At 40.9% G+C, this 22,550-nt stretch overlaps 1 protein-coding gene across 3 annotated transcripts in view; it reads right to left on the bottom strand.

The window, feature by feature from the left end:
- IRS1 (insulin receptor substrate 1) overlaps positions 1-22,550 on the bottom strand; it is a 65,248-nt gene that overhangs the window by 4,985 nt on the left and 37,713 nt on the right. The gene's annotated exons all lie outside the window — the stretch shown is intronic.

Below are 22,550 nucleotides of genomic sequence, written 5' to 3'. Positions count from 1 at the left end.
AGAATTTGAAGTTGCAGGGCTTAACATTACAAAATCTGAAATCGGTTTTTAACCTGACATCGGTTGACAGGAGAATTTTAGATGCAAAAGGAGATCCAAGCAAAAGAGACCTAGTTAACCATTAACTAAAGAAAGGGGTTCCGATTTAGGTCTAACAGAAATAAGTTATTCTGGCAGAAATACAACATTTCTTCTATGCAATTTACAAAGTCAAACCTCAAGGGGTGCTTCCCATTCCCCTCCAGAAAGGAGACACCTTTTCAACCTCATAAAGCCTCTTTTGCTCTCAAGTCTTAACATTAGATAATCCTTCTGAGGTCCCCATTTTTCATGCATCCAAAAGGTATCTATAAACATCAATATTCATAGAATGTCCTGAGCAGTAGATGGCACAGAGTAGCTAATCAACATACCTGTTGAATGAGTAAATGGTTGCATTAAGTACTGTGGAGGATACAAAGGTGAATTCTGCTATAGGCTCTGCTTTCTAGAAATTCTAGCAAGGAAGGTAAGCTTCACTTACAGACAGACGGAATGCAAAGTGGAAACAGGGTGAATACCATGATAGAGGCACATAAGCAAAAAGCTCTGGAGGTATGGAGGTGGGAAGGACACTTCTAGCTAGGAGAGGAATGGAAGCACCTCGTTGACACACTCGGCTTGGTTTGGCAGAAATGGAATAGTTTGGGGATGTGGAAACAGGGATGGTGTTTCAGTGTTGCATCTCCAGAGCCCAGCACAAGGGCTGGTACCTAGCAGGAACTCACTAAATATGAGCAGAACGAATGAAAGGGACAAGGCACACTTCCCACTGGGGGCGCAGGACAAAACGAGGCCCCGTGGGATGAGAGCCCAGCCCTGGACAGGCCAAGGGAGGAATGTGATTTTGTCGGAGCACAAGATATCTGCAGAGGGGTAGGAGGAGTGACGTCTACAGACGCAGGTTGGGGTGGGCGGTGAGGAACCTTGAAGGACAGGCCGAGACGTCTTTAAATAAGTGAAGGGACCACAAGGACATGCTTTGTGATATGATCAACACGCAAGCAGTAACGATCCAGGTCAGCCACAAGGACAGCGATAGTCTAGGAAATCCACACGAGGTAAATGTTGACCAACGTCACTTTTTCTTTTCTCTGCCTCTCCTCTTTGGAGGAGAGTATGGCTGGGACCAGCCAGCATTCACCATGTACAGAATGGCTTTCAGGGAGGTTGAAATTTGCCAGATGAGGACTCAGTTTTACCAGGAGATTTCTGTTCATTTCACAGTCTTAACTCCGCCCCTAAATGACAGAGAAAGTCTATTTTTCTACTTACAAATAAAGCCTTGACATGGAGACACCAAGGTAAAAAAAACAAACAAAAAAAAGCACTCCAGGCTTATCTCTTTAATTGCCAGAGAAACAGGATTTACTGTGAAAGCTACAAGGGAAAGAAAACCTGGCCTTTCAAAACTGTACTTTCAAGTTTCTCCTGAATTCATACTGCAATCTACCAAAATGTTCCTACCGGGATATCTACATACAGCTTAACACAGCTTCATACATCCCGGCCTGAAATTAAGTAGGAAGGCCATAGTTTATTACAAAGGCTTGAGACAAACAAACCAACCACCAATTTATGTAAAATGGGGGAAGACTTAAGGGTGCACAATGTGCTTTTCATCTTACATCTGGCTCTCATCCAGAACAGCTGAATGAACAGCTTAGCACAGGAACAAACTATATCCAGTTGTGTCATCACATGTGCCAACCTGCATGGATGCAGAAAGGCAGAAATGGGGGGCCCTTCGAGGAGAGAAAAAAAAAATGGCTTCGCCAGATGCTGAAATCTATTGCTTTGGGCCACTCAGAAGCCATCCTTGTAATTTTCCACAAGTAGTATGTTCAAAGAGCAGGAAATAAAAGGATATAACAATTCCTTCATATATCTTCCACTCCAAAATCTCGGCATACTACTTTTCAAAGCCTTTATCGTAAATCCTGATCAACGTATGTCTCAGCCACTAACGCTACCTACCGGCACCATCAACTTAGGAGTCTAGCAAAAAGTTAAAGTGGGAAAGTGGTAGGCAAGGCTGACATAGAGGAAATGGGAACAGAAGCTACAAACAGACGATAGAGGCCTGGAAAAATTTAAAGAGAGAGTCTGAAGTTCACAACTGTTTATCTTTGTGCAAGGGTGTGTGTATGTGTATGTGTGTGTCTGTACATAAAGTTTAGCTACTGAGTAAACGACAAAGATTTTTAACAGACATCCTCAGTGAGGATTCTTCCTTCCTGCAGCCACCTTGGTGTCTGCATGCTTATTCCAATCATGTAGCCATTGTTTGAAGCATTTTTGGAATGCCTTCTTCAAGTCCCATTTCTTTCTTGCAACTGCCTTCTCAGCCTTGGGCATATTCTTTTGAATGGTCTCTATAGCAGCCAGTTTGGCCGTCTGAGGGCACATTTGATCTTTGGAGACAGCCAAAAAGCTCTGAGAGCCAAATACGGTGAGTAAAAGAGCTGATTAAGCTGGATAATGGTTCGCAGCGAGGTATTATCGAAAGCCAGAGAACTCCAAACACTAAAGTTCCAAAACCATAGCTGTTTACCATTGCTGTAATGAGTTTTGTCGGAAAGGAACTCTCCTAACACTACACACAGACCTTAGCAGACGCTTCCTGGGACTTCAGTGCATCTGTCTATATGCCCGCCTCTACACACTTGAAATCAAGAAGGGCTGCGCTTGAATAAAACAACTTACTTGAAGAAGGGCAACCGTGTATATTTGTTTGCATGCAATATAATCGCTATTCATACATCTTTGTAACTTGGGAATATGTAAAAAAAAAAGCAATACTAGCCTCCTACAGTCATTAAATGCAATAAACATCTGTTGAGTGACAAATTTAAAAAATATACAACGATAAAGGCTGTAACGCACGTGCTGAAAAAGAAGACATGGGTAATGTGTGTTTAATGCACTTTATATCTACAACTCCAATCGACTCACAACCAACCATATGAGGCAAATATTGCTACGATGTTTTACAAAAACTCATCTGTAGCTCTCATAAACTGGAAACGGAAAAAGCAAAACATATCCTTGGAGAAGAGCTGTGCAAATATCAAATGGTGATGTTCCTGTTATACATTCTCTCTAGTTACATCACTGGGGAATAACTTCTGAACCCAGAAATACGATGCACCTGTCACAAGATTTAGTAGCAGGAAATTACATTTTGACAAAATTTCATCACCACATCAGCATCTACGGTCCGCATGTGTCTTCTCACAGGATAAAACCCACCTAATCCTGTTGCCAGTAATGAAAAATGTAATTTTTAAAGCATTATCAAATAAGTCAACACTTGGGCAATGCTGCTTGAGACCTATGGATTATTGCACTATTGTATCCAGCAGGAATTTACATCTTCTGGACTCGACCCACTTAAACTATGCCGGCTAGAGCTGAAAAACAAAGCTTCCGCTTCCCTTCACACTATCTCAGCCTACTGATGAGTCTCCACTGAGTAAGCAGCTGAAAACAGCATAAGGTTATGATACAAGTACAAGAGAAGGACCCACACCCTTTCAGCAGTGCATTTTTAGTCAAACCCATTGGCTAAAAGTTTTTATCTTGTATTTAAATGCCTTGAAACTTCCTGTCAATTTGTTGAGCTAAGCCCAACATAGTTAAAATACCTGGTTAGAACGTTACTAGTGGTTTCTGCTTTTACTAAGGAGATGGGAGTATAATATTGTAAGTTGCTTGGCTGTTGTCATGTAGGAAAATGTAGCCAGAAAGAAACTCTTCCTTATCCAACTATGCTTGAAAAAAAAAGTAACTATAGTAATGACTTTTCTTTAATGGAGATCATTGTTTGAGATCTTATATTGTAGATTCAACTAGAAAAATTCATATAAATAAATTCCTCCACTTGAAGAAATGTGTCAAAACTGCACATTTCTCTTTCCCTTAACATAAACAGCTGTGACTTAAAAAAAAAAATCTTGAGCGTAATATAGAAAATTTATGAGACAGTAAATGTAAAGAAGGAATAAACATATAATTCATTATAAACATTATAATTCCTGTCACCCAAGGAACACCACTATTCAGCTATGGTTCTGATTTCATTATTTACTTAAAGGATTTGAACTTTTAATATTCCATATTTAATGTCAAAAATATTTTAAGTTGCGAGGAAATAATGTTTTAATCACATTTAGATCTTTCCCATTCTGAAAAATCTGTGATGAGAAGATAGAATGTTAACCAACGTTTTAAACCTTCTTGGTATTCTACCCTTTCCCATCCTCCCAATTCACTGTGTATGGGGAGAAGTATGACAATTTGAAAGCAGAAAGAAACCCCTCTGGCTTCCTGGGTTTGGTTTCCAAAAGCCTAAGTCCTTAAGGGAGCGGCACAGGCAAAGTATTCAGAAGAGCCAGGAGGGTGGGGGGAGACTACTCTCGGAGGAGAAAAAGGTTACCTTTGGCTGGGATCAGAGGGAGAAAAAAGGTGGAAGGGATGTGAGAGCAGAGAGGTGGGTAGGGAGCTCTGCACCTTGCAGGATGCTGAACACAGCACCTGTGACATCTTCCTATATCCTGTCTTCCCAGGTCTGTTGATTTCTCAGTTCGCACAATTATATTCAACTGTGTACCCCTAACCATGAACACAGTTCATTTCCTCAGCTACCTCATTGAGGCTACTGTAGTTAATTCACGGTACCGCTAACTTAGAGCTGATCAAGTCTTCCAGAATGCTTACCTATAACACCATATAACATACTGCAAAAGTACTCTGTTTTTAAGCGTGCCTGAAATCTGAAAAACAGGCCCAGTATTTTCTTTTTAAATCATCAGTATCAAATACATTTATAGTCCTGGTAGTGTGTAGGTGTTCCTTATTTTACCATTCACCATGCAATCTCCGATAGATAAACGAAAGCACGGATGCATCTGACGGAATGTGAAACCCCTTATGAAAGGAATTTCCTGACTTAGAGCTTGGGTTCTACCATGTGGGTTTGATGGCAGCATCTAGGGAGGAAGCAGCATTACCAGCCCAGCTCTGTTAGCTACGGTAATCACCCAAAGAAAAGAAAGTTAAATCCAGAGAGCTTGAAGTTTGGGCCAAGGGGAACATTTCTCTGCTCTTCACAAGGTACGGCTGGGAGGTATGGGGGCACGCTGAGACTTTGGGAAAGGACAGATCTAAGTAGTGAAAAAGCCTTCTGTTTTAAAGCCTTCAGACCATAATCACCAAAAAGAAAAAAATCAAGTTAGGATTGAACTAAAGAAGTCAAGTTAGAGATAAGACCCAAGATGTTTGTTTGCTACTTTATGTTGAAAGGAGAAAGCCGTTTTTAGCTAAAGGAAGGAAACCAACATCTTAGGCCAGAATTGAGCTGGAAAAGACTTGGTTTCATGGTCTTAAATGGCAAAGGGTAACCGATCGGCCAAGCCAGAGCTTTTTAATGGAGCTGCTTAAATAGCAGTTTTGCCTGGTGCGAGTCACATGGGGGAGGGCTGGTGAAAATAACAAGGTTGCTGGCCAGCCCTTGCAGAGCGCAGAGTTGCCAAGGAAGGCTATTCGGGGAGAGTTGCCAACATGTGAGAGGCCATCTCGCTCCAGTTCCCCTTTTGTCCCAGGGAAAGACCTTCTGGCAGGGCTGGTGACTTCAGGAGACCACCAGTGAAGACAGGCACACATATTACGCAAAGGAAAGAAGAAAGGGAGGGCGACCGTCACGCCTGTGGGCGCCCGATGTGGTCCAGCGGAGGCGGGGGTGGGGGTGGGGGGTGGGGGTGGGGGTGGGGAGGCTGTCAGCGCCGTGGATTTCTCCTTCCCCAACAACAAAGGGCAGAGGGAGGAGGGTCTGGAAACTTTTCCAAAGAGTTAGGGATTTATGGAGAAGATAGATTTAAACAGCAACAACATATGGTTCTCAACAATGAAAAGTATTCCGTCAACGATCTATTAAGGAAATCTGAATAAACATTTAGAAATCTTTTAAGCCAAAGAATATACACTTCAGTTATTGCCCATTCTTTTCGGTAAAGACAGAGCATGCTGATAAGGCAAAAGGTAATTAAAAGATAAAGCAAGTGGGGGTCAATACCATAACGGTCTCCCCCCAAAATGTAAATCCGAATGTCTCAGATCTCTCTTCTGCCCAAATTCTAACAAGTCCCCACATACATGATCGTCAAGGTAGAGGAACTCAGAAAAGCAATCCCCCTAACATTTCACGTCAGACCACATGTGCTGGGAGACAGGAAGCTTTCATTTTAACAGAGCTCAACCAAAATAAACCTGTTGCTTGAAGACATGAAAATAACAGGACACCATCTTCCCTACCTGAGGAGACAAGTCATAAAAGTCACTCCTTCTCCTGCCTTCGTGGGAGCTAATTCTGCAGTTATTCCTGCCTCCCAGGAAGTACCATCCCAGCTCTGATGTTTATATTGTAATTTCACATTGGTTTTTTTCTTTTTTTTGTGATGTTCAGAAATACAGGACATAGGTTTTGTTTGTCTGGCTCTGATATCAAACTACTAGACTTAAATGAAAATCACGGCTTCATTTACAACATGGTGTTTGCAATACCGTTTCCGCAATTAGGCAAAAGGAAAAGCAAGCGGACCTAGTCCCCTTGCCTTTACTTTTTCTGTTAAATACTTCATAGAGGTCGCATTCTTTGCCCACTCCCCGGAGTCATCTCATAAATCGAAGGAAGCAAGTGCCTGACTTTACCTTCTAGTAATTGTCCGGCTGCTCAATTGTTTCTCATCTACCATCATCAGCTTTTCTGTAACAGCCCAGGAACCAGAGCACAGAACAAGTGTTCTCACAGACAGCCCTACCGTCTGCAGAGGGCAGAGGCAAGGATCATTAACGCCACTGACATCACTTTTGGCAGCTGGAGAAAAGGGAAAACCCGTGTTTAATTTATTTCCTAGTTACTGCAAGTTTTAGTCGGAGTCCCTGATAATACAGGTTGCGGTTGACTTTATGGAAGAGCCTGGTAATGCAAGAAAAATGTACTGAACTGAACAAGCATCTTTCAAAGGAACCAAGAGGTACCTCAGCCGTGTGGCCCTGATCTCCTTCCTGTAGGTGTTTTGGTCATTAAACTGGCCTAACACAGGACAGGGCCATTCCCAGCTGTTCGTAAGAAGGTCAAGCTCAGAAGGAAACTTTCCCTACTACACACCTCTAATTAACATCTCCTTAAACGCATCAGCATAAATCACAAACAAAAAGGTTTTAGCCTTTGTCTGTCTTCTTGCTTTGAGTATACCAAGGGGGAATGTTGGGCAGAATTTCATCTGGGATTCTTTGAAGTTAAGCGAGCTGTCCCCTCCTTTTTTTTTCTTTTTTCTTAAGCAGTCTAAATCATGAAAGAATGCTCTCTGAAACCAACTGAAACAGATCATAAATATATAAGTATATGGCAGCGTATTTCAAATGTATTCAACCCACAATTCTCATTCATTTTACCTTAAGAATTCTTGTTAAAGACATGCAAGGCATAAAGATCTCTGGGCTATGAGAGCAATAATTAAACAAAAGTCAATGTGAGGGAGGATGGAAAACTGGACCATCCACCTTAGACTACAGAAGGCCAGAGGTTCTAAAATAATTGGCTTACTTTAAAGATGAGCATCGTGTTGCTTACAATAAAGTAACAGAATAAATGTGTTTCCCTTGGGTTGCCACTACCTGAGTGATACGTGAGTAACCTGTAAGCAATTTTGAATTCTAAAATGTAATTTAGGAAACCCCGTCCAGGCAGGTTATTTTGAGAATGAAGATAGAGCCATCACATGGCTGCTAATGCTTTTTAAAGACTGATCAATTTTAACTCAGGGCTTATTTCCAAGTTAAAATTTTAAAAAAGACTGACAATGTACATTATCTCTACTCTCATTACCCTTCTCTCTGTCATTTTGGGAAAGTTACCAACCCTCCTAAATCGCAATCTTTTCACCTGTAACATGGGGCTAACGGTGCCCATTCCATAGGGTTATCACTGAGGTTCAATGAGATAATACATGAAAAGGTCTCGTCATTGTGTTTCACACATAATAAGCCCTCAGTCAGTAAATCTTACTGGAACCACTGTCATGAACAACTAGAAAGCCTTGGATCTCATGTCCTCTCTGGATACCTGAATACACACCAGCCCAAAACGCCCTGGTGGGAAGAGGAAGCAATAAAGAATCCACAGACCAGACGGCAGCCAAGGACCAAAGGTAGAGCCAAGGTTAGGACGTATCTTGGGAAGAGAGACAAAGTTATTCCAGAAAGGAGGTGGGTACGGGGGCAAGGCCAGAACAAAACGTAAAAGTAGTAGCAGTAAAGCTAAAAATATGACCCTGTGACACGATTTTAGACAAAGACCTGCTTACTTACAAAGGGCACAGCTCCAGTTAAATACCTGGACGGAGAGCGTTAGCAGATCTTTGAGCAGGTCTTCAGTGAATGCCATCCACAGAAATGTCACGGAAAGGCCACTTCTTCTGTTGCTTTCCCGGAAGAAATTAGAAGCTTGAAGTACCCCCACCCTTTCTAAAGTCGGCTAATGAAAGACTTATAATGCTACAGGAAAGAATTTACAAAGAATTCTCATGAATAGGCTTAAATGGATGTTCAATGAGGTTCTTATGCACGATTTCCAGGTGCCAAAGCATGTTTCTAATTGTCGGGGAAGGAATTGGGCGGCTTTTGTTTCCGAATTCTTTTCCCCAATCTCTCATCTGAAGGAACCGAACAGGAGAGGGGCACAGCCAGCCGATGCTGCCTGAGTAACTTGACGAAAAACTGAAATTGCTACCAGATGCACACATCTAATCGTTGGCAGCTGGAAAAGGAGGGGAAGAAATCGGAAAGATAATCTGAAATAATTGATCATGTACACATCGCTCGCATCTCGAAGGTCTTTGAAGCAGACAATGGTGCAGATTTCTAACTAACTGCAAACACTTCTTTTTTGTCTCAGATAAGGAGGCAAATTCTTCCAGTTGACGAAGAGGGGCAGACGTTTCGCCCACTGACCCCAAGCTCCTGGTCCTTTGCTTTCACCTTTCAAGTCTCGCTTCCACTGTGCCCTGTTCCTCCCTCTTTTCTCCATTATCTGACATCTCGGCCTTGTCCTTTTTGACTTGGAAAATGGCATTTGCTAAAAAGTTTCCTACCAGCCTGCTGAATTAAGCACATCGTGTTAGCGCAGTACTGAGCTAGCTGGCTGGACGAACCAGAAGCAGTCTGAGGACAGTTGGGCCAAAATCCTAATGAAGAGGTGGTGACAACTCTTAACTAAGGAACCCTTATGAAGAATACTGATCAGTGACTGAGGGGATCACAGTCCCAAGCGAGGTAAATGGGGTCTGTGAAGGCGACCCCCAGGCCCACTGGAGTGCCAGGCAGGAGTCATCGGGACTGAAGTGTGCTCGTGGGGCTAAACCCACTTCTCATAAAAGAGACCCTCTGGCCTCCAAGCATTCCACAAAGTCTCTAGAGCAATAGTTCTCAATTTGAGGGGGTAGGAATAATTTCTCCTTTCGATGGACACTTATCCGTGCCTGGTAACACTTTCGGTTGTCACATCTGGGGTTGGGGTAAGGTGAGAGAGATGCTATTGGCATTCAGTAGGTAGAGGCCAGGGATACTACCAAACGTCCTACAGTGCACAGGGTGGCCGCCTACAACAAAGAATTACCTGGCCCAGAAGGTCAGTAGTGCTGAGGCTGAGAAACCATGTTCCAGAGCCGTTGCCTGTAGCTGAGAAAATGGAGGAAGCCATGCACACACTCGTCAGCTGTTTCTGGAGTTCACATCCATCACTTCCCGAGTACTCTTCTAGGGAAGAGTTGGAGGGAAGAAGTGTTCCTGTTCCGAGGCTTGCTTTATTGCTGACTGTCACACCATGACCTCAGAGTCCCAGTGGGTGCCTCCCAATTTACCACTGATGGAAAGTTACCTCTACTGCATCCCCCTCCCTCGCAACCTTTTTACTAGAAGCTAGCTGGTTAATCTGATTAACCAGTCCTGCCCCATGTTTTCATATGTCCCTGCTCCAAAGGAAAAAAGGAACCTTCCGGATGCAATGCAAAACACTGACTGAAGCGGGGAGAATACCAGGATTACTGAGGCCAGAGCAACAGAATTGGGGGAAGACCAGCAGGGTGTGATGCTGCTCCCCTATTCTGACCACAGAAAAGAGATCAACCCCACAAGGAAATACATCTGATCACTCCCAGGTCTGTATCTCTGCCCAGCTTAGCCAGGACCTTCTGTATGGTCCTGGACCAGGCATTTGACCTAATTTTGCCTCCACAGTGTAATAAAGTGAAGAAAATACCTTGTCCTCACAATCATTTGCAAAACTCAATGAGATAACAAGAGAAGGACACTGTGAACCAGAAGACACTTTCCTTATGTTACTTGTTACTATTAGTCCCCCTCATTGCCCTTCAAATGTCTGGGAGTTAAAACAAACAAACAAAAAAATTAAGGATTAGGTCCCCTCGGTTCCAGAGTTAGTTGACTTTTTAAAATACATCCACTGACTTTGTTCTCTAAGAGGCTACTCGTAAGTCACCCACATGTTTTGTTTTGTTTTGTTTTTTCACTTGATGAAATAAATACCCACCTTGGAAGATGATTTATTACAAAAAAAATAGTCAAAGTACAAGACTGAGATAGAAACAGCAACTGGAATTTCTAAATATAAGATGTGTTCCCAGGAAGACACTTTTAGGTCTGTTTTCCCTAAACTTAAACTTGAAGAAAAATAGCAGGGTCGGGGTGGGGGGTTGTGGTGCAGGGCACTGCACTTGTACCATCATCGATGAGAGGATACAGTGTTCGAAAGCCTAAAATCTAGACAATGAACAGAGAGAACAAGTTGATTTCCAGGTAGTTAGATATGAAGTTTTTCTGAATGAATCCTAAGGTAGTGGTGATAAGAACAGATCCTCTTTCAATATAGGCCACAGAAGCTGCTGTGGTCCTAAGGTACACAAAGAAAACAACAGCTTCTCTTCTTTCTAGACTGTAGCCTGAGCCGCTGACAAAATGCCTTCAAAATAAAACCGGATCACACAATTTCAATATTACTATCCACCAGAGACAGGCTATAATTAACACTTAATTAACAGCTCTGTGATGAACTTTGCTTAATTCTGCTCAGAAACTGCCTTACATTTTTTCTGTAAAACCATGTCACCAATGGACAATGGCCTACCTGTTTGCTTGGTTTCCCCATGCTTTTTTTCCTTAACAAGTTAAGGAAGAACGTGACTAGGTCAAGGTCCAGGCCAAGACAGAGTCTTCAGAGATGCTCCTTTCTTCCTGTCTTCCCATTCTCAGCTCTCCTCACTCCCAACCATCACAGTTCCTAACAGGGCCTCTAAACACAGCCACTGACTTACCACACACCATTTCTCCTTGGAGCCTCCCTAGAGAACTTCCAGTAGAAATAAAGGCGCTCCCAGAGTCTTTCAACAGAGGTGCAAGCCTTGAGAGCAACCAGATCCTTGCTAATTTCCCATTCTAATGCACAGCTAGAGAAAGTCAATAGGAAGGTGACTTGAGAACCACTGGACATGAGTAAATAAGCTGGGACCCTTCCCCATGGTGGCCTTCTGCCCCTGCCTTTGACCATTTAGTGGTTTAGTAGCACTTCTTCCAGGGATAGAGCCAAGAAACAGAAGGAAAACTCAACAAAAATTCAACTAATATGGTATCACTTATGTGTGGAATCTAAAATATGATACAAATGAACTTATTTACAAAACAGAAACAGACTCACAGACATAGAAAACAAATTTATGGTTACCAAAGGGAAAAGGGGGGATAAATTAGGAGTTTGGGATTAGCAGATACACACTATTATATATAAAATAAACAAGGTCCTACTGTATAGCACAGGGAACTATATTCAATATCCTGTAATAAACCATAATGGAAAAGAATATATATACATATATATGTATGTATTTGAATCACCTTGCTGTACACCAGAAACTAACACAATATTGTAAATCAACTATACTTCAATAAAAAAAAAAAATCAACTTAGCAAGTTTTTCCCACCTGAGAGTTCTATCAAAGTGGTAAGGAGGTTCAGACAGTGACTAATCAAAATACATATCTGGATGATAATTATCCCAATTTTTGTTTTAGATGCCCCATTCCTATTTCTATAGGCAACTTCTACTCCATGACCAAGTCACTGTATAAAGGGTTCATGGATTAATAGGAACAGAACAATCAAAGCAGTCCCAGGCCTAGTATTATCAGGACTTTCTTGATCGTGTGGTTAGATAAGAGTTAAAATCATAATTAAATGAGTTGCCCAAGCTCATGAAACTGGTTAGTGGCAGCATTGGGGTGAGACTTGGAGTTTCCCCACCCCCAAAGTAGCACTCTTTCTAACCATGAGTCATTAAAATCTCAAGAGCCCAACTCTTTAGAAAAACAAAACGATCCCAGTAGAAGAAGAAGACAGGGTGGTATTCAGTATAAGTGCAAAGCAAGATTCCTGGCAGCCAAGTCACTCAACTACAGTGAGGGGTTTCTTTAGGTGATGCATGTCAAGACACAGCAGAAAAGGGCCTCCCCCAAAGTCTCTGAAGACTACACATTTCTTGTAAATGAAGATTACACATCAATTTAGTTCAAAATATTTTAACATCTAGTTCAAAATATTTAAATATTTTAACATCATCAGTTCAAAATATTCACGGGAATTGAGATAGACAAACACTTGCTAAAAATATTTCCACTCTTGTATTATTGACACCATGTCTGACTTTGGCCTCCACTGTTAAGGCGCACTAGAGAAAAGCATAGAGAAAATAATAACCAAATTACGAAGAGATAAAATAAAGTGGTGCTTGTCGCACTTTAATGTGCTTAGGGTCTCCTGAAGATTTGGTTAAAATGCCGATTTTGATTCTCTAGGTTTGGGGTGGGACCCAAGATTCTGCATTTCTAACCAGCTCCCAGGTAACGCCAGGGCTGCTGATCTGAGACCACACTTCGAGTAGCAAAGGAGTAAAGAACCTAAAAGAGAAAACACACCATTTAATTGATAGAAAAGAATAATAAGAGGGCTTAGCTGGGGAGTTATAAGGAGGACTACCCTGTAAGCCATCTGTTCTTCATCTCCATAGGGTAAATGGGCTCAAACTGCAAAAACAGCTTTGAATTGAAACACGAAGGAAAATTTCCAGGTGGAAAAGGTTCTAGAAGAGTTAACTGGAGAAGAATAAGAAAGCTCCGCCTCCAGGGCCCTGGAACAACACATAGGATCTGGATGATTGCAGAGAGGACACTGGGGAAGATAACAAGAGTTACTGTAGATGTCCTTAAGAGACTCCACACTGATGGGTTCATACCCTGTCTAGTGTTCAGGCCATCGGAGACTGAGACTGTTGGATTGGGAGAAGGGGGATGGAAACTGTGACCCAATACATTCCTATCTCTTTCAAAAATGAATGCTGATTACTTTGATGTCTGGCAGTTTTGGTCAAGAGGAACTGAGGAGGGCCATGTGTGTTAGCTCACAGATGACAGAACCAAAATAAACGGGCATTCCCCCAACTCAATGAAATGTATGCATCCTGCCCTCTGCCGTCTTTTACCAAATAAACCACAAGGCATAAATCAGAGGTTAATTCCCAACATTGCATCTTTATTATTTGAGGGGACCCGCAGGTGGTAAAAGCCACCAAATTGCCTACTCAGATTTTATCTCAAATAAATGAGCAGACTCAACATAACAATTCAATGACTATAACAATCTACGGCACCTTTAACTCTGAAATATCAAAAGTACTGATATCAAAATATGCTTCCCAGGAGTATTAATTCATCCTCTAAAGTCTTTCTTAAGGACAAGGATGATTCCACATGCAGATATCTCACCCCAGGACCATCAATGTGCGCAGAGGAAGATCTGGAAGCAGCACATTGGGTAGTAACAGGGGAAGCAGCAAAGCCATCATGACGTAAAGGTATCAAAATTTGGAAAAGACTGAAAAATAAGCACAAAAAAGATAGTCTGTGGGTGCTAATAATTTCCACTCAGGTCAACAGGTGGTAGCAAACTGGTCCCAATCTCTAAAGGAAGGCAAACAGCCCCAAGTCCAGAGCGTGCCCATCAGTCTGATTTATCAGGAAGTCAGTTTACAAGATTCCATTTCCCCATCAATAAAGTTTCACAGGAGTACAAAGGCCTTCATTATTAGATGGTAATTTCATTCACTGGGCAGGACCCTGTGCTCTCTGACCAGGAGGTACAAGTTTTTGGGTCTGGAACACAAGCCCAGGCAAGACAAGCAAACATTTCTAATGGCTTTAGGAAACAGCAGGAACATGATGAGGTGGCCAGAGATACTCCCAAGAACTAATTCCGAAATCACTGGCTGGGCAGTGCAATTCACACGCCGTGTCATTCACATGACTTGTTACCCTACCCAGTTGGGACAGAGTGGGAACACATTTCACCAAGATCTCTGGGATACAACAGGAAGTGAAACTGCCTGCAGGACACTCGCTGTTGGACCCACGTGGGCTCCGCACAGTGGTAAGACCTTAGCTCCCCCAGTGCCACTTACTGGGACTCAGGCACTTGATCAACCTCAATGAGCTGCAGTTCCTGGTAAAAGGGCATTAAAAGTGCCTAACTCATTGGCCTGTATCAGGGATTAAAAGAGATGGTGACAGTAAAACACATGGCACAGATCCTGACAATTGAGCCAATGCAGAACAATTCATTCATTCTACCCAGCAGCTAGAAGCCACCAGAAACCATAATGGGAGGGGGACAGAAGAGGAATGAAAGGGGAAGGAACGTACTTGACACTGAAGCTCTCTGCTCTCAGTCATGCCGCAGACACGTTTGCAGAGGGGAGTACCTCAAAAAATGTTGGCAAGGACCACCTAGAGGGCTGGGATAGGGAGGGTGGGAGGGAGGGAGACGCAAGAGGGAAGAGATATGGGGACATATGTATATGTATAACTGATTCACTTTGTTATAAAGCAGAAACTAACACACCATTGTAAAGCAATTATACTCCAATAAAGATGTTAAAAAAAAATGTTGTCAAGGAAACACCAGCAATTACACTCATCGTATGATACCACTGGTCTCAAATAAGGAATATTGCCCGAGTTACAACTGTTTTAACGCTGGGCATGAAGGCGCTTCCTATTTTGCTTTGAACTTACAATTTTAAAAGTTGATCCATTATTAAAATGGATTGTCCTTAGCAAGTATAAAGCACCCCGAACTCTTATAACCTGAATGTTTATACTTCACTAGCTGAAAGGAAAAACTATATCTAGGCATGGTAGAATCATACCATACTCCACGTATGCCATGAAGTTTAATTTTCTGAGACTGTGAAAAGTTCCATTTCATTAATATCCTTTCCCCAATAGCCTTTGAGGTTTCTTCTCTGCAATTCTCTACTTGATTTATCAGTGTTTGGTACATAACTGGCTCTCAATAACTGTACTGTCTAAAAAAGTATCTACAGGAAAATCATACGTACGCACAAACATATTCTAAGGTCCGTAAGACTTAATTAAGGGTAATTTCAGCCACAGAAAAACTGGGCTTTTAAGTTTTTGTGAGGTTTCCCTCACATTTGGCAGTGAGTAAAGCAGGGGTTTGTTAACCCTTTAAAAGTGTTATCCCCTTTTGCTAAAAACAAACAAAAAAAAAACAAAAAAAAAAACTCAACCAATTTTTTTAATGCTACAAGTATGACTAAGGAAATACAGAAATTTTACTATTGATTATAACTGTTTTCAAACAATACAAGCAATACAAACTCTTGTATCCTCCTCCCTCCCTAAATATTTCAGTAAACCATTCCTGGGGTGACGGTGTGGTATATAAACTTACCAAACCCCCTAACACATCACAGTCACTTAGCGTCTCCATCAACAACATAGCCAACCTTTGTTCCATGTCAGGCACTGTATTAGGGGTTTTAATTATGCATTATTTCCTTTAGTCCTCATGACTATCCTGAGATTGTATTACTACCCCTGTTTAAAAACGAAGAAATTGAGGTTCAAAAAGGACGAGCAAATTCCTCCAGATTTCAAAGCTAGTTAAGTGGGGCAGTTGGGATTCAAAGCCATGCTCTTGACCACAAACGTATAGACAATGCTATAAAAAGCATGGGTGGAAGTGTTGTCAAACCTCTCATCTAAGTAGAGTCCACTGGAATACACAAAGTTGTTTTTATGAAAGGAAATGGGGGGTAAGCTTCGTGTTTACAAAGGGTAATGAGAAATTACACAGTAAATGCCATTTTGATAAATCTAAACGAAATCAGCTAAAACAACATTTCACATAATAGGCACCTGGATATCAGAAATGCATTCACTTCGGGAAAATAGTTTGCAAAAGAGATTGCCATCATAAAAGCACCTTTTTATCCTTTAATTCGCGCCCTCCTGTAAAAACACTAAATATGAAATCTCTCATTCCTTGAAGACTCTAGACAGTGGTAGACACAAGCAACCGGGTATGACTAATAGATTCTGATAAACAACACAAACAGGGCCCCAAGGTAAAGAGCAAGGCCTGACATTTATGGTCCCCATAAAATAGAAACGCTTTTTACTCTAGGACTGTAGCTCTACTGGCCCAATGCTTGTAGCTCAAGATCTAGTAGACGCAGGGCTATTTTTATCTGACAACTTTTCCTTCAGTTCTTCCATCCTTTATTTAGAAAGCCAAAATAAAAACCAGAAAAAGTATACTTCCAGAGCCATAAGCCATACACTAGAATAGGTAAAGAGAGGTCCTTTGACATTAGGAGCCACGAGAGAACAGAAAGAAGATTAAAAAGTAAATCATAAACAGCTGCATCTCCCCTCCCCATTGCTTACATTCTTAGACATCCACTTTTAAAAAATATTCCCTGTGAGATCAAAACAGCCTGTACTCTGAGAAGGGGCAAACAATGACGTTAGCTTTAAGATATTACACAGTTTACATATAAACAGACCTGAGTTTGTGCACATGATTCTGGTTGGAGAGAACAGATCTGAAGGGTTCAAATGGAGAGCTATCATTATGTTAATTATCTGTCTACAGAAAACTCTAAAATATATATGTGACCTTTAAAATGCTATTTAGCTTGAGTGTATGTTCCCCATTGTACGGTATAGGGTACTACTACTGGTTTCACTAATCAAAATAACCCAAAAAGCTTTTTCACGTTGAACTTGGATGGCGCAAGGCCTGGATGACATTGGATGCAGTAATTGGGGGCACTCGGTCCCTTCATCCTCTACACTTCCCTCCCTCCTGCTCCCAACATTTTTTTTTTCCCCTTTCCCCTAACACCTTCTCCCTATCACTCAGTGCCACCCATACACACTTGTCAGCATTGCTATTGATACTCATCGCTGTTGATACTATTGCCCCATACCAATAACCATTGTTTAAATTCTTGCCTTTGAGCATTACAACACTAATGCATCAATAAAGGAACCTTAAGAGCATGGATCTCCCCCCCCATCATCACGTATGTACCCAGGAGAGAAAAAGGAGGAGTCGAATCTCTAAAATTCTAGTTCATTACATTTCAAGACATCAGCAGTGGGCAAAACGGCTTTACAACACGACGTCCATTCACAGACCTCATGGCATTTACTTTCAGTTGTCCGTATCAAGAAAGAGACTTCACGTTCTGGTTTTAACTTAACATAAGCCCCCTTCCATCAGAAGCAGCCAATTAACATCAATGGTAAGAGAGCCAATAAACTCAGGGAGATAAAAGATTTGGCCGCCCTGAACTATCATTAAGAAATCATTTATCCTACACCCACGTGTCTGAGGTGCAAGCCAAGGTGAACCACCAGCTTCATCCTTCTGAGAAAGTGCTGATGTTAAAGTCTAGCATCGATGACCTCGCTGAAATCAAAACATATGCTCCATGGAAGGTGGAGAAACAGCCCTGGATATCCCTGTCATTCACCACTGGCATCCCTGTGGTGAATCACTGTTGCCCAAAAGTTTCCAAGGACTGTTTGTAAACATTAACCCTACAAGAGGTCAATGTCTTGACATCCAAAAAGGTGGCACTGAGTGTTTCACACCCAAAGGTTTAATGATGAAACAATATATTCTACCTTTAGAATATTAACAGGAAAGGTAGTTTTGAAATCAGATGACTCACTGATCAATTATATCCTTATCGAGGCATTACAATAGCAATGTGAATTCAGACAACTCAGATAGAATTATAGGGAAGCACTGAATTGTCTCCTTTAAGATATGATGGTTCCGAGAAGGCTTTTTATTCATCTTTGCTGCCCAGGTTCATTATTAAAAGGGTTGGTTTACGTGTGTAAGTTTGCTAAGAAGGGAAGCGAAAACATCTGCAGAACCATGCAATGCCCTGGAATGAAATTCTTCTAATAAAAGATTTATCATTAAAAAAAAAAAGATATAATGGTTCCTTCTCCTTAATAGCCTTCAGAGAAGGCAGCCCCAAGTAGCCAAAGAGAGGTCTAGATGCTTGTGTGCTTGCTTTCAATCATGAAAGGCAGGTGTAAGAAGTACAAATTTGATTATTTATAAAGTGCTGCAATTAATGGGTCATGACAATGACTCCAAGTCATATGACATTTGGGGGACCCGTAATATACAGAGTAAGAAGCAGTAGTACAGGACGGCTGGAGCCACTTCTGCAGACCCAGTCCTGGGCATGCACTAAGCCCACAGTTCCAAGGTGTGTTCTACAGAACAGGAGCTCCAGGAGAAAGAAGGTTCTGTGGCCAATGACATTTAGACAATATCTCCCTCTCGACATTAGAGCCTTCACATTTTGTTTAACCATGTGTTTCCTAAACTTCTGATCAGAAAATATGTAGATTTTAATTCATACTAACGACTCTTAACATCCTGTGAAACACACTTTGGAAAAGACTGTGTTAAAAATTTTCCCCCAAAAAAGCATTTTCCCCTGAACTCTGCTATTCAAAAAGTATTCTGATAAAATATTAGACAAAATAATATATAGCATAAACAAAAGAAACTTATTTTTGGATGGAAAAGTTGATCAAAATTCACTGAACACAAAAAATATACTTTGCAAATACTGTATTTGTTTTTTATTCCTAAAGTTCTAATATGATTTGAGGTCAATAATGCATCCATTCTTTATAATTTGGCATATCATATGTCGAAAGTATTATTGGCTGCTTTGATTTTGAAAGAAAATAAATATATATAGAGAGATAAAATGAATTGAAGAGTGTAGAGAGCAAACTTCCTTCCCTAATTATTCATAGACTTGATCTGACTTCAGAAAACCATCCTTCAGTTTTCATGGCTCATGTATGAAAGGTGCTTTATATTTACCTTCATGGCATTGCTGGATGAATGTCATATAAATGAAATGGTTTATTACTGCACAAATAATTTTAAATAACACTTGAAGAAATACAGACAAAAGTAAAAATATTTTATATTGCTAGAAAAACCAATTCTACCATTAGTCTACCACTATGACCAAACACGCATGATGAGTACTTTCATAAAAAAATCATAAATGAAAAACACCATACTTTTTTTCAAAACAGTAAACAGAATATTGTATTATTTTAGCCTAAATATTTTCTCAGTATACAGTTGTATATATTGGAAAAATGTGAAGTTTGAATGTCTGCCCAATTTAGACTTGGGCAGAAATTATATCTTACGGGGTTAAATTTTGGTTAATATAGCAATAATTACAATGAATCAGACTATTACATTGATCCCTTTCTTGGCTTCCAAAGGGCTGTGATGATATGCATATTTTCTAAGATATTTTATGTGTACAAATTATATACTCCCAGAAATACGGAAATGAAACAGAAAGAGCATAGTGTTTTTGGTTTTGTTTTATATTTTATTTATTTATTTTTCATCTTTATTGGAGTATAATTGCTTTACAATGTTGTGTCGGTTTCTGCTGTATGACAAAGTGAATCAGCTATATGTATACATTTATCCCCATATGCCCTCCCTCTTGTGTCTCCCTCCCACCCTCCCCATCCCTCCCCTCTAGGTCCTCACAGAGCATGGAGCAGATCTCCCTGTGGAGCATAGCGTTTGTTTTACAGGAGTAAAGCAAAGAGGAAATGGTGGCAGGGGAGGGAAAGTTAAATTACCATATGCAAATGATAACAACCCCACAATTAGCCAGATAGGACATAGTCCAATCTAAGATGCCTAGAATGTCCAAGGAAGTGGAATTTTTGAAACTCTTCAGATAGACACGAGGATTATCTTGAAGACGTTTTTGTACATTCCTTTAGCAAAAATGCTCAGTGCATATTACAAATTATTGTATCCAATAATTGTGGAGTAAGAGAGGCTGTGCAATTATATATTTGCTTCTGTTTGTGCCCAGAAGATGACTCATAGAGGCCCAATGGGGGATCATGAAAAAAATAAGTCCTAATATCCAAAACTGCCTGTTTCATCAGGGGGAAAAAAATATTACACGACGCTCAAGGCACAAATAAAAGTCACAACTAGCAAGTAATATTCATTAGGCATCCATGCGGTTTTGAAAGCCAAATCCAAATGCTTATTCATAAACGTGAGATGAATAATTGCTGTATTTTTACAACGCAATGTTGGTAAATGGAAAAGTTCTTTCCACAAAGCAAAACACCTTGTCCAGAGCAAACTTTTACGGAGGTCTGGAACAAATGAACTTCTAAACATGGTACCTGCATTTAATAAAGGGGAAAATAAGTACTGGGTTCTTGAGTCTGAAGTTACAAAGGTTTTGACATCGCCAGCAAACCATGGCAGCTGGCAAACATCCTGAACCATTAACCACCAAACAGCAGCTGAAGCAAAGTCACATTCCAAAACTCAGCAGCATTTCCTATAATGTAACAAAACGTTGATGTGCAGGGAAATTTATTTCCTTCACTAAGTCTGAATGAAGATCATGTGAGCAGAGAGGAGCTCATTATGATCAAAGCAGATAGAAAATTTCAAATGTCCTTAAAAAGTGAATGAAAAACAACACAGCAACTCATTATTTTCAAAGTTCATGCAAAGGCAAATAAAAATCATTTTCTTAATATAATTTAAAACATGCCACTTTCTTTACGCTAGCGAAAACTCGAGAGAATCAAATGTCACAATAAAATGTAAATATGCCACAAATCACGAAAACACATTGAAATGTTTTGTCTCCTAGAACTGTTAGAACATATACACAAGGCTTAGATGAGAGAAAAGTCACTTGCAGGATAAGCCCACCCTCCAAACAAAAAGTCTTTTAATTTATGTGCATAAATTAAATTCGGGGTTGGTTTTGTTTGGGTGGGTTTTTTTTTTTGCATTGTTTGTTTTGTTGTGTTTTGCCCTAAGACAAGATTAAAAGTTAACTTTAAAACCAAGATTTGATAAGTGGCTTTACTAAAAGGTTATCTGAAATATTAATTCAACAAAAGGTAGCATTAAGAATCTCCTCTCTATCCCTTGGAGCAAGTTGAAATACCCTGTTAGTTTATAAAATGTCAATAGAAGAGGATCTCATGAACAGTAAATCTAATGGTGTCCGGTCCACACTTCGCTACTAAGATAAGCAGTCTTCCTTTTTCTTTGCCCTCTTAATCTGCTGCGGCTCCATTAGTAAGCCCCTAAAAATGTAACCTGGCATTTACACTCTTGTCCATCTGGAATGTCCCTACGTCAGAGGAAAACCCTCACCCCCCTGTGGAAGATGAACAAGTACACAGCTGGCAGAGATCTGGGCACGTAGGAAGGAACCCACTTAAGTGCGTACATCCACATGGCTCAATGGTTAATCCCTCCTGCACCCTCTTCTTCCCACTTTCGGATGAAGCTAGCGAGGAAATGAGTGTTTTTATCACTGAATTCTGTACTATTATCAGACACCAAACAATTCCTTGTTGAAAAGGTATCGCAAGAACAAAGCTTGAAAACTCGCCATCAAAGCTGTCTGAAGTCCAAGGTGCTGTCTTTTACCGTCACTAGAAGCCTTGGAAGCAAATGCGCACAAGGCTGAGGCCAGTCTTGTGAAAGTAGCGTTGTGAAATCTAACCCTGCGCCTCTGCCCCCGTCCCAGCGGCAGACTCACATATGTGCATTGCAGTGGAGATTCGGGGATTGCTGAGGTTTTCCATGCCGCTTCCATGAAAACCAACACTTCTAGGTTTCACTGCTGGCTCGTGATGTGAAGCTAAACTTAGAAATAAAGCTGGGCTCTATATCAAGCTACATCACCTCACTAGCTGTGGGCAGGAATGTGAACATACAGACAATTCCAATCCTAAACTATTGGTTTTAATGAGCAAAGGGCAATCAAACCCAACTCTCCGGATAATTTAACTACAACAACAGCGTAATTGCTTTGGAATGCTGCTGGTATTAAATTTGGCTTTTGCTGAAACTGAGGTTTTGACACTGTAACCACGGGGGGTGCTATTTACACCATCATCTGTAGGAAACGGTCCTGAGTTGTGCTCAGGTGGTTGTGAGTTTT

The sequence above is a fragment of the Lagenorhynchus albirostris genome, chromosome 6 (assembly GCF_949774975.1).
Source record: "Lagenorhynchus albirostris chromosome 6, mLagAlb1.1, whole genome shotgun sequence".
NCBI lineage: Eukaryota > Metazoa > Chordata > Mammalia > Artiodactyla > Delphinidae > Lagenorhynchus > Lagenorhynchus albirostris.
The sequence above is the reverse complement of the archived record's forward strand: the minus strand, read 5'-3'. Positions and strand labels throughout refer to the sequence as shown.